The 13604-nt window shown below is 31.3% G+C and overlaps 1 long non-coding RNA gene across 2 annotated transcripts; it reads left to right on the top strand.

The window, feature by feature from the left end:
- The first annotated feature begins 2671 nt into the window (after nt 1-2671).
- On the top strand, nt 2672-5710 carry LOC147566787 (uncharacterized). Of its 2 annotated transcripts, XR_015237481.1 has the most exons (7): nt 2677-3002; nt 3189-3256; nt 3429-3670; nt 3966-4044; nt 4349-4372; nt 4487-4704; nt 5315-5710. It is a non-coding gene; the product is annotated as an uncharacterized LOC147566787 (long non-coding RNA). The 2 variants fall into 2 exon arrangements; XR_015237480.1 differs by lacking the exon at nt 5315-5710 and having other exon boundaries at nt 2672-3002; nt 3204-3256; nt 4487-4789.
- Nucleotides 5711-13604: the final 7894 nt, after the last annotated feature.

The following is a 13604-nucleotide window of genomic DNA, read 5'->3' as shown; positions in this document are numbered from 1 at the left end:
ATAGCAAAACCCCAAGACGAAAGGGTAATGGGTCGGGCAAAAGGCCCAGGCATAGGAGGGTCGGCCATGTTATAGGGGTCGGCCCAGACCCATCCCAATAAGGGTCAGATTTGGTTGACCGCCCTATTAGGGTTTTCCAGATGATATACTCATCTAGGAATCCTAATCTGCATGGGATTCAGGTACCTGTTTATGTTGCCATTAAGGAATCCCTGTCTGAATACTCCTGGGATTCTATTTATGGGTCTCTTTAGAACATAAACAAGAGTGTAAAATTCTCAAAGAGATTTCTGTCTTTACAAGATCAAGTAAAGAAAGAAAGTGCAGTGAGTAAAAGTCAGAGAGCGAGAGAGGGGTAGCAAGAGCGATAGAGAGTGAGGAAAAGAAAGAATGAAGAAAAGAAGGAGAAAGAGAAAAAGAAAGAGAAAGAGAGTGAGAGAGGGAAAGATGCAAATGATGATGGTGGTTGTCGGATTTGGTGATAAAAGAGAGATGAGGGAGAAAGATTTGAAAAAAAAAATTAAGGTCGCCAGCAATGGCAGTTTACCGGTGACCCTTGCCTGTATGGAGAAGAAATGGTGAGCAAAATTTTATTTCCCATAACAATTAGAAAATATATTGGTCAATTTTAGTTGACTAATTTTTTATCAAGTCTTTGCACCCCGGATAATTTTCTTATTTTCCCAAATAAGCGACCTTAAAAAAATGATGTAAAACATTTTTAGCGAAATCAAAAAGACAAACAAAAGTGAGAAACTTAACCGGTTGAAAGTACGAACGTTGTAACTCCTTTTAATAATAGCATAGATAGTAAGCAACCACAAGCAAAGAAGTCGTGGGGCTTGTACCAACCTTAAACAACTTTTGTTTAATAAATTGGAACTATTTAATACACACATTTATACAAAGCAATCAAAACAAAAATAAAAAAAAGGAGGATGAATGTTAGGTCCAAATTCACAGGGTCAATAGGTTTAGAGTCCAAAGATAATATTAAATAGAAAATAAATCCACTACGAGTAATAATTTACCTGTTTAACCTCTCTTTTTTCTACTACCTAACCAATTTCATGTTAAATAAAATTACCTACATTAGAATATTCAAATGTATTTTTAGTTTCATGAAAATAATTCCTCAATTGGAAGTTTTCCTCAATTGGAAGTTTTCATTCCTCAATTATATGATAGATTCTTCAAAATATATGCAAAAATTAAATAAATGCTATAAGAAAATTTATGAAAAAGTTTTAACAACGCATATCATGTTGTTAATATTAATAAAATGCTACAAGAATATTGAAAATGTCAACAGTATATATATATATATATATATATATATATATATATATATATATATATATATATATATATCAGCTTACATGCATATTTTAAATGAAAACAAGATTAATAAAAAATTTATTTTAAGATACGATTGTGTTGTTAAAATCAGGTAAATGCTTAAAAATATTGAATTTGTATAAATTTGTAGTTTTTTTGTACTGATAGAGTAATGACCGAAAACATCTCGGTAGACTTGAACCCCACCTTCATACTCTTGACCGATGTGGGTGAGAATTGGACCTCACGCATGCCTTAGTTATTTTCCATTTAAGGTAACAACTATAAGAATTTGCATCACAGAAATTCATTCAATGATTGAATAACTGCCCATAAAAATGTAAAAGCATTATAGTGTAATAAGAATAAAGAAAATAAATATCAGATTGCAGTGATGGAAAATTTAATTTCTTTTCTTACGAAAAGAAAATGATAAAAAAAAATGTTACATTTAAGTATGTTGTTAGAATTAAATAAATGTTTTAAGAAGATTTGAAATTTAATCAACATACATATACTTTTCATAATGATTTTCAAGACAAAATAGTTTGTAGAGATATAAATGTTGTAAGAATATAAAGAGGAAAAGGAAATCTCGTTTTTAGGACAAGAATGAGTGATTTGGTATGGACTTAACAAACTATAAGGTTTGAAAATAAACATTAAAAATAAATTTTAACCATAAATTTTTCTCTTTTAAAATTTGTGGAAACAATATATTTATTAACTCAAACACAAAAAACCTTTGGTTTACTATAGGTTGAAATATATTTATAAAAGGGCAATAAAGAGAGAAAATAAATGGCTTGAAGCATGCGAACCATCAAAAAGTACACTGTTGGACTTATTTTCCATTTCATGTTTTATTTTGGTTTTATAGTGTTTATTGATTTAGGAGTGGATATATGATTAATTACCCCTCCTATTTTTGGACCTTAGACTCAAGAATTCATAAAAAAGAAACACACAAAAAAAGTAACAAATAAATAAATAAAATTTAAAAAATGACATAAAAACCATGTAAAGAAATACTTGAAGAATGGATGACACCCGCTAAACAACTTTAAAGAAATTCGTTCAAGATGTATAGGTAAAGCTTACACGAAACAAACAAATAACTGAAAGTCAGACTGAATGAAAATAAAACCACTTCAAAACTCTAATCTATATAACAAAACACAATGTTTTGTGCTGACTGGGACAAGTCGAAAGACAAATCCGATCGTCTGTTTCGTTTTCGGTCGCATCTTTACCCTTTGATCTATTACCTACCTCAAAAAACTAAAATTTGTTCACCCACTCGATATAAGAAAGTAAACAAGAAGATGAATCTGCGTCGTCACACTTAGATAAACCTTCAACATCTCCACCGTCAGGTTTCTTTCATGGGCGTTACTATCTTCCCTCTCCTGTGTATATCAGCTACATTGGCACGTTACAATCTTCCTTGGTAGTCAGGGCTTCCAAACGTTTCTCTCTTTCAACTTCCCAAATCAATTCCAATTGTCGAAATAAATTTTCTAGAAACCGAAATCACTCTATCTCCCCTTTTAATTGTCGATTTCAATTGCCCTAGCTTTAAATTGCCAAAATCTCACATTTCAGTACCTAATTTCAGAGACTGCCCTCTTCCCCCGAAATGAATCAGCTGAATTGATCGTTAGGTATTTTTTTCCTCATCTAGCTCATTATTTTTTTTAAAAAGTTTTTATTTGATTGTTAATCTTAAGGATGGATTGTTGGGTAACTTTTCTAGCTCTTCACTTTCCTTTTTATGTTTCTCTCTCTAACTATGGCGAACAACATATTACTTACTGTTGGTGTTGGTTATATGGGTATTCATTTTGAAGTTGATGATTTGCCAGTTGGTAGAAATTATCGATTTGATGCTTACCAAGGTGTTGAGGCTGATTTGGAGGTTAGTTTTATGTTCTAGAAATTTCTGAGACTTTAATCCCTCCTTTCATAAGGTTGGTGAATGAAATCATATTTTTTTTATTATTTGTATGGTCAATATGTTAAGAAGATTTCAGTTATATTAGGTCTGATTTGTGGTTTTTCAAGTTATTTTGATTTGAAATGTCTTGCAGGACTTACCTAGCTGTTACTTTTGCAAAAACAAAAAAAATGTGTTTGTCATTAGCATTTGTGGAAAGTTGCAAAAACAATGATTACCTAGCAGACGTTATTCTGAAGGATCGCTATATATGATGGTTCCGACCTGTAGTCTCTGACTCTTCAATTATGTGTTCATTTTTCTCGGACACATGCAATGCGGGAAGGAGGACTTGCGATCAAATGCGAGAAGGTTTCATTTACTTACTCGGAATCGGTGAGTTTCTCTTTAATGAATTTTCTTTTGTAAATCTCTCGAGGCTTGTTGAAGGGCTTAAACGTCTGGCCAAATCTGATCCTATGGTAGTGTGTTCGATTGAGTGTGGTGAACAACTGAACATATCGTTGCAGGTAGTCTTGGCAATCCCCCCCCCCCCCCCCTATCTCTCTCTCTCTCGATTGAGTACCAATTTCTTAATACTTATGAATTTGAGATTTTGTTAATCACAAAGATGAAACTGGTTAGGTGATAATTTTCTTTCTATAATTGTATGATTTCTTTCTTTAATTAGGTAACAAGAATGTGTATGAAACTTCTGCTGTTTGGATTGGACTACCTCGACATAAATAGGACTATACAGTGACATCAAGGTAACTGCCGATTATTCAGTTAGTTATTCCAAGGGAAAATAAAAGTGTTAGTCTACTACTCTTTGGTGAGGAAACATATATAATACTCAATGTTATAATGGCATTAGTTTTTCGGTCTTCACTGTAGAAGAATGCCAGTAATATAGTCATTGTGCTTTTTGTCATATAAACATTTATATTATTGTAAAATCAATGGCGAACCATTATTTGAATTATCTTTTATATTTAGTGATTATAAAGACTTGATTTGTAGAGATTTTTTGATTTTTTTGTCCTTTTGTATGTCATACCGAATTTGGATCAGTTTGACAATGAGCTTTCAGTGAAGGTGAGACTTTTATTCCACCTCTAGATGCTGTTGTTGTAATTGAAAAATCTTTATTTTTTAAACCTTTGATTTTTTATTCTTAAACCTTCGTCTTTTTTGATGTTACACAACCAGATGTGCTAAAGAGGTCTTAAAAATGCATTACAACGATGGCGACAGGATTTCGTTTTCGTATATCGTCATCGAAAGAGCAAGCATCTCAACTAATGTAGTAGAACATCTCAGTTTGCGGGAGAAAGTGATGGCAAAAGCATTATAATTACAATTTGTCTGTTTCAACTCAGTGTGATTTCATGGTGAGATTTTTCAATGTCGGTTTATCGGATAAGCAGGTTAGCATCATTCCTATTTTATAATATTTGTTCTCTTGATGGAATAAGTTGGTACAAATAAAATCACACATCTTAATGGACTTAATCTGGTTATTTTATGTTTCTGTTTCTCTTGATGAGTTTCTTTTATGTATTTGTTCTCTACCTAGAGAGTTATGGTAGTTAAATACATATGTTTTGCCAAACAACCCTTTTGACTACTCTATTATCCATTACATTTTCATCATAAACAATTACTGTAATACTATATATTGGTCTTTTTATTGAGTAGAGTTTTTGCTTCTTTCTGGCTCTTGCGTCTTTCGTGTGTAAGTTGTCATGTACTTGTGGTATTGTTTTTCTTTATCAGGAGGTGCTCCTGCACGAACTGCATCTTGAAGAACTAACTGGTGGAGATGCCTTGAAAAAGTGTATACATGTACATCTATAATTATGTAGTTTATTAAGATTACAGTTTAGCTCTTTCTCTTAGATAGAAATACCTGTTCTTTCTTAGTGTGAGTTGAAATGATTGGGAGTGCATCCTTATTTGGCTTTAAGTGTAATATTTTACGTATTAGTTGCTCCCCTCAAAATTTTGTTTTTATATAAACTAGATAACCATGTACAGAGGGATTTTGTTTCGACGCAATCAAAAGAGGCAGCGAGTAGGATTATGGTTGCGGAAAGAAAAGCGTTTGAGTTTGAAGAACTTCCGAATCTTAAAAAAGCACTTGATATGTTGTTCAAATTATCAGGAAGATTTACGCAGGTTGTGTATCTCATTTTCTCCGTACTCTATGCAGGTAGCATGTCATGCTTCTCTCCTCATTGCCTTTTATCTCTCTTTGTTTTGTTTTGAGTTATCCTTGACATAGATGCTATATTTTATTGCTTTGTGTGAAGTTGGTAGTAAGCTAAGACCTCCATGCTTACACTGGAAGTCCATAATGACCTTTTCTCACAAGTAGTTTGTAAGAAAAGAATTTGACTGTGTCGGTAACTTATACAACATTCGTATTTGCAACCATTGACTTAGTTACTTTTTTGGTTTTTATTTTTGCAACATATATAGCATTTTGGACTCAGAAATGTAAAAACCGAGTTGGTATTCTAATAACAAATGATGTCACTAGAGGATTTTGTAGTTTAACAAAGCTTTAGTTTGCAGTGTTAGTAGAATAGCAGTGTAATCACAAATTCTCGTGACGTGTTTAAAAAGAACTATTTGTGTCCTATAAACACTGGTTGCATTGATGTGTTCCAAGCCACGTGTTTAAAAGCAGTTTTAGGTCTTTTGTGTTTGAAGAAGGTAAACTGAAAGGTCTGTTTATTTGAGCTTATTTGCAACCAGAGAAAGAGTTGAGATTTTGAATACAAAGCTTATCTACTGAAGCCACTTAGCATTCGACAAAAGATGAGACTTCTAATCGTTTGTATGTGCAGACTAGCATTAAAGAAAAGATGAGACCTAATACGTTTGTATATGCGGAGTATAAGGACTTTACAGGTAAGCACTCCGCAAATATATAAGTACACATATATTTCAGAGTTAGTAATAGATTCGTGCACCAATACAGATCCAGCTGTAATGTAATAAAAGAACCTTCCCGTGCCCTACGGGCACGGGATATACCTAGTCTATTATATAAAACAGAAGGGAAAACGATGACTGGGACAAACATCCTTATTTAATAAGAGATATTGTCTAGAAGCCCTTCTCAAAATTTAAGATATAGTCCTTCGTAGAAATAAAGTTACCTATTTAAAAAACAATAATCCTTTCCTTCTTAGAAATAAAATAACTAATTTAAGAAAAAAAGAAACAAAATAAATTTGAAGGGTTAAAAAAGAAATTAAAATCTCTCTCTCACATAATAACTAATTTAAGAGAAAAGAAACGAAAAAAATAATAAAAACAATAATCTATATAATAAAACAGAAGGGAAAACGATGACTTGGACAAGCATCCTTTTTTAATAAAGGATATTGTCTAGAAGCCCTTCTCAAAATTTAAGATATAGTCCTTCGTAGAAATAAAGTTACCTATTTAAAAAACAATAATCCTTTCCTTCTTAGAAATAAAAATTCTAATTTAAGAAAAAAAGAAACAAAATAAATTTCAAGGATTAAAAAAAGAAATTAAATTCTCTCTCTCTCTCAATAAAATAATAACTAATTTAAGAGAAAACAAACAAAAAAATAATAACAAATAAAAATCTCTCTCACAAATTACTTATTATTTTTAAAATAAATTAGTAACTAATGTATTTAAAATCTCTTCTCAATAAAATAATAACTAATGTATTTAATTAGTTATTAGTTTAAAATAACATAATGAATTTAAATAATAACTAATTAAAATCTCTCTCTCAAATTAGTTATTATTTTTTTCCCTAAGAAATAAAATAATGAATTAGTTATTATTTAGTCCTTCGTAGAAATAAAATAATCTATTTAAAAAAATGATCGCGTCCTTCTTAAAAATAAAATAATGAATTTAGGGTAAGAAAGTTTCTACTCAGATTTCCATAAGAGGAGTTCTACACAATTTTGGAAAAGTCTCTACTTAGATTTGGGAAAGTTTCTACTCAATCCTCAAGTATTTATGGTGAAAATAAGAGGAGTTTTCTCAAATTTGAATTGAACTTCACTTCAGGGTTTTAATCTTCACTTTCTTCTTATGCCTTTTTATCTTAAATTATCATCTTCTTTGTTAATTACTAAGATTTCTGGGGAGCCTATGAAATCTCCATAGTTAAGTTGGTTAATTATGAAACAACTATTACGGAACAACATATATACCGATTGAGTTTAAGAAAACTAGAGAAAGTTCGGGTAGGCCCACATGCGACACATATGCAGACACATAAATTTACTACCATAGTTTTTTTGTTGTTGAAAGTTTACTACCATCGTTGTTAATTAAATATCATTGTTCTCCAATAAAATGTTGGTGAATTAACATAAAGTTCTTTTTTTTACTATCATTGTTGTAAATCCATTGTTAAGTTGTTTGTTGTAGGCTTTGAATTATCATAAACTTTAGTTTTTTTTAAGTGTTTGTTTGATTAAATTTCTGTTTATTTCGTTGTGGTTGCATATGTTGTTTGATTTAACTGAAGACATATTTTTATCAATACATTTCCTACCCACTAAATCTTTGTAAATCTCCATTGTTAAGTTGGTTAAGTTATCATCTCAATTGTTAATTAAACACTATGAAATTTGTATTGGTTATTTACAAAGATTTGTGGTGAGCCTATTGAAATTTGAAAAGAACCTTATGCTATTTTAGATGTTCATTACATAAAGTTTTGTATGTTTGATCTCAACCATTTTTCCTTATTTTTATATATGTGATTTTTGTTTTAGTTTTAGTTATAGTTTTAATATTTTTATTTAAGAGCTAATTAGAGTCACACATAAGACAAAAACTTTGCATGCGAAAAATATTCACTGCAAAACATTCAACTATTTAAATACTCAACATTTTAACAAAAAATTTAAATACTCAACAAATTTCGTCCGTGCCTTGGGCACGGGCTATACCCTAGTTTCTTCTAATGGCAAAAGATTACTCTTAAATATAAGTAGCTTCTCCTTTCAACAACAAAAAAGAAAGGACCACTATTTCAGTTTGACTAACGGAATCTTGGCCGTGGGGGCTAACTTGGAGCATTGGATAATTATAGGGGCCAAATTTTGAGTTGGTTATAAATTGAGGGTCAAATTGAAATTAACCCATAGTTGTTTTACCTCACGAGAAAGGACCACTATTTCTTCTAATGGCAAAAGATTACTCTTAAATATAAGTAGCTTCTCCTTTCAACAACAAAAAAGAAAGTAGCTTCTCTAGTGGTTGTACATACCAGCAAACCTGAGAGTAGATTGATTGCCTCAAGGAAGTAATAGATTAGAAGAACTTGCAACATACCTTATCAGCAAACATGGGAGTATATTGATTGTGCCACCGAAACAGCAGATTTGAACAAATTCAACATACCTTGCTGGGACGCCTGTGGCTGGGGCAATGTCTCATACGACAAGCAGTTTAAGAACAATGCTGGTAGTGCTCAGACCATTCAGTCTACCATAGGAAGTTGTGTATACGTGTACATTATACAAAATTCAATTGTAAGAAAAAACAAATATGAAAAAAAAAATAATAGAACTAAAAACTAAGACTGATTAATGATTTTACAAAAATAATTTCTCAATTCCACTATACAGTTTGAAATCGGGAAAAATTTTAAAGCGAGGTAAACTCTTGGCCGCCACTTTGAAGTAAAAAGTTTTTTTTTAATTTTAATATTTTGGGAGAGAAAATATGATTACATGCTAAAAATTCGATTTGCCTCCTTGATGATTCAGATTCTAGTCGACATTTGTTTCCCGGTTACTCCGTTGACTTCTTGACTCTGCCAAAGCTGAAGATTTTTTGGCTCATCACGACTAAGTAATAATTCAGCTAACTATATAAGAAACAATGCCAAGAATAAGTAAGCAAATACATTTACTAACCGGTAGTTCGTGATATATTATTCTTGTATGGAATTTAGTGGCTAATCATAGCCTATTGAAACTATAACAACAGATGATGTTATGTTAAAATGGGATTTCTAACATTAGTTGTTCGGATTGAGCCAGGGACATAGAAAAGTATAACCATTAACGTAACAAAAAAACAAAATTTGTGAAAATTAAAATACTATTGTCTTAGGAATTTTCTCAAACCGGTTGTGTGAGAATTAGGAAAATACTGGGATAAGTAGAAGATGATAGTCGTGAGTCAGTCTCATTCAATACTCAATAATAAAAAGAATACAAACAACAATAATCTCATCTTTACAAAGATAAAAAAAATAAGGGAGAAATCGACTAATTAGAAATCAAATCGGAAATAATGTGGGAGGAGTTAGTACAAAGAATTAAGATAGAAAATAATTATAGAGAAGTTGATAGTGGATGAAGAAGAGGTAAAGATGGAGAGGTAATAATTATCGAGAAATTAAAAGGAAGTAAATCCATATCCTAATTTGTCGTAATCACATATTCTAGTCAAATTCTTTTATATTAATTATGTCTTAGTCATATTAATATGTTTTGTAATATAGATTTGTTATCTTGTAAACCTAACTACAACCAATGAAACCCTAGACTCCATTAAAGGATTCTCACTTCTCTAACCTTCCTCTCTTTGCATATTAGTGTGTTGGTATTGATTTCTACAGTTATAGCTTATTATTGTTATTTCTTGTTGCTCCTGTGTTGTTGTTGATTCCTTTTGGTTTTCATTGTTATTTTTTCATTGTTGTTGCGTTAAACACTTCAAATTGTCGAAATGCTTATTTTTTGTTGACTTAGAATAATTTGACCCTGTAATTTTGTATGTTCTTTTGGCAAGTGGAGCTTCAGCACTACTTTATCTTCATAATTGTCTTCTGATGACTTTGATCCACTGACATGTTTCAATTTCGAAGTTTTGTATAGCTCACTAGATCTGAATCTTTAAGCTTATGAAGTTCATAAGTCGATTCAATTGGAAAAATATATAAAGGCGAGTCAAAATCGAAGTTTCTTCTGAATGATAATGTTATCCTTCAACTTTTTATTTCGTAGTAATTTTAGTTGTGTTCTTTTAAATGTAAGTAGTTACTCCTCCTAGTTAGAAACTTCTTTCAGGTTTGTTCGTCTACATAAACGGAAGTTCCGTCCATGCAGTGACTTGATTCCTACCACCATCCAGGGGCATGGGTGAGGGGGTGCAGCCGGTGCGGCCGCCCCCTCTACCTAAGGGCCCCATTTTGATAAATGCTAAGTAAACAAGTTATAAAACAATTTATATGTCTATCTAAAACATAAAGTGATATGCGGCTTTGTTGGTAAGGAACTTGTCCTACACATTTGAGTCCCATCATCTACCTAATTATGTATATTTCTTTTTATCTTACTATATCTTACTAAGTTCTAACCTCTATATATAGGCGCCTCTATATTAGGTTCAAAACCTCTACATGCCATACACAAGATAAAAAGCCCACTTCAATGATTTTGTAACTTATAAATAGATATTCTAAAACCTCTATAGGCAGCCCATGCATGGTTTTATTGGGTTCCAACTTCTAAAGAGGTCCCATACTCAAGAAATAAAGCTACTTTAGTTTCTAATTTTTACCTTTAGTCTTCTCTCTACTATCTCCCTTCAATGCTTTCAACAAAAAAAAAAATCTCCCTTCAATGTGTAATAGTTTTCTATATTTTATCTCCCAAATATACATTATTTTCTTTTTCTGATATTTTACACAAAACAATATTATTGTTACCTGTTGCAGCAGATTTTCTATATCATACTTATTTTACGCGAACATTTGTTTTAATTTATGTTCTTAGACGTATATAACACATCAAGTGTAGTTTAAATATTTTTAATGGAGTTAGTTATGTAATTACTGCAGATATTCGTACGTTTTCTTTTGGATAAACATATATTTTTCACGAAATTTCAATTTCTTTGGACAAATTATTTAGTTATTCATCTATTATATTACACGTAATTTAAGAGCCCCGAAAAAAATTTCGCACCGAGCCTCCGAAATCTCGGTCACGCCACTGCCACCATCTGCTACAGAAAGGTAGATCTAGGTTAGATTTTATGTAATATAGTATAGTATACGTGTTTTTCATTAAGAAGAAAATTGTGCTAGAAGTTTAGAACCCTTGAAAGGCTTGTCAATCAATAAACCCAAAAATGGCTTTCACTTTCACTTTTCCCCTTCAAACCTTCCCTCCATTTGTCCCCCGTCCTCTCTTGGAAATATGTGATTCCTTTCGTTCCCTACAAACAACCGACACCCACCTCCCTTTTCCTTTCCTGTTAGATTCACTGAATCTCTTTTATTTTTTTTAGATCCCTCCTTCATACGTGGAAATTTATGAAATTTTAATCCATAATCATCAAATTAGGTTTCTTTTCAGAAAAATTGGTTTAGTAAGATCATATTCATAAGTCTCAACTCGATTTCACTCTAACTTTGGCATAGATATTCACATAACACGATTAGTTCTAAGATGTTTGAGTCTACTTTTGTGAAGTTTTTTTCTTATTTTCCTCTGTCTTCTACCGTTTTGGATGGGATTTCCTATTTTATGACTTTGGGGAACGATCAAACGTGAATTACTTTTTAGTTTAAATGAAAAGGTTAAAATCAATGAATAAATTTGAATTTTGATTTGTCAAAAGTGCAAAATACCTACAGTCTAATGCAATACAAATTGAAATTTCTGTAATACAAATGGAGCTTCAAGAAAAATCTTAAATTTTCTTATACTTTGTGTAGGTTGTTTTTTTCGTAAGCGAGTGTAATTCATATATAGTGAGGTTCTCTATAACATTAAAAGAACGATTTGATCAAATTAGATGGAGCAGATATTCCATAGTCAACTTTCAAAGTCTAATCTTTTTTTAACCCTATTTTACACTGGTGGTGGTGGTGAGAGGAATAAGACTAAATTGATTTATCTCTTTGCTGAAGGTCCACCGGTTTACTAACGACATTTTTCGATGATCCATTTCGATAAAATTAAAGAAAGAAAATGTAGAAGAAAATACTTTTCAAGATCAGGTAAAAATGTTGAAAAAATTTAACAGTTAACATTGACTTTCGAAAATATAATCTTGAAAGCTATTATAATAAGTTTGAAAAATATATAAATCAAATTTTCGAGTTGCCTACTATTTGAGACTAAAATTGAAATCGGTAGAAAAAATCCCCTCCTAACTAAATATATTGTGAACATTGAGAAGGATCGTAGAAAAACACCATCCTGAGAATGTGTCCCTATATGTACCTCAATTAATCACCTAACAATCGGCCACTAATGTTCTCACATCGAACGGCTATAAATCATGAGTCAGGTTTTTCGTGTAGGCACTAAATACAAGTGACCGGAAGGTATAACCCACAAGTGTATCTCAACAAAAAAAAAAAAAAATAACCCACAAGTGTAAGTAAGTGAACATTATTGAAACTTGAAAGAATAGAGGTGTCTACTCTCCCACGTGATCATTAGGCCCACCTATAAAATCGTAACGGAGAAGAATTGATTTTCAGTTTTGATCTCAAAAATCAGGTCAAGAGTCCCTGTCTTCCACGTGGTCTTCACATTTAAAAAATCCCCTCCTATATACTAGCCACTTGTCAATGGAAGTCAAAATAAGACTAAGTACTAACCTCTATAAGAAAAATAGTAAAAATAATAGTGTATATTTATATATAAATATATATTTATTTATTTATGAATTAGATGTAGTAGAAATATTAGATTACTAGAATCACATAAGCAAACCCTATAAATATGTAAGTTATGAATGATTCAAATGGAGATAGATATAAGTGTTAATGTGAACTAATTTAAGTTAGAATTTGTGTGAACAATTTTTATTATGGTAATAATCATTTTACAATAGTTCACATGAGCTAGGTATTTTGAAATAATGGATTAATTTTGTTACCCTTTTAGATTGGTCATACGTGCAAGAGTTTTTTCCAAGAGAATCACATTTGGGAGCTCCGATTGTGAATGCAACATTTATCAATGACAACTCGAAACTTTATGTAAAAGCAATTTATTTCAAGAGGATTTACATTCTTAACTAGTCCATTATCAGCTCATATTCATAATAATCATATGTGTAGATTATGTATGTTACTCTATAGTATCCAAAATACAATCTAACAATAGTGTTTACTCCTTTCTTTTGGGGCTCACTTTGACCTCATAGGATAGTGTAAACAAACTAAAGAATCAAAAGAAAAAGAAAATGAAAGAACCACATTTAGTAAAAGTGTAAAAGAATTACAAGGAAATATCTAAAGAAATACCTTATGAAGAAAAGTCTTGTATTCCCATCTTTTGGT

This window comes from Eschscholzia californica, unplaced genomic scaffold, assembly GCF_041429995.1.
Source record: "Eschscholzia californica isolate CP2 unplaced genomic scaffold, dmEscCali1.0.p SCAF_1, whole genome shotgun sequence".
Lineage (NCBI taxonomy): Eukaryota > Viridiplantae > Streptophyta > Magnoliopsida > Ranunculales > Papaveraceae > Eschscholzia > Eschscholzia californica.
This window is presented reverse-complemented; position numbering and strand designations above follow the sequence as displayed.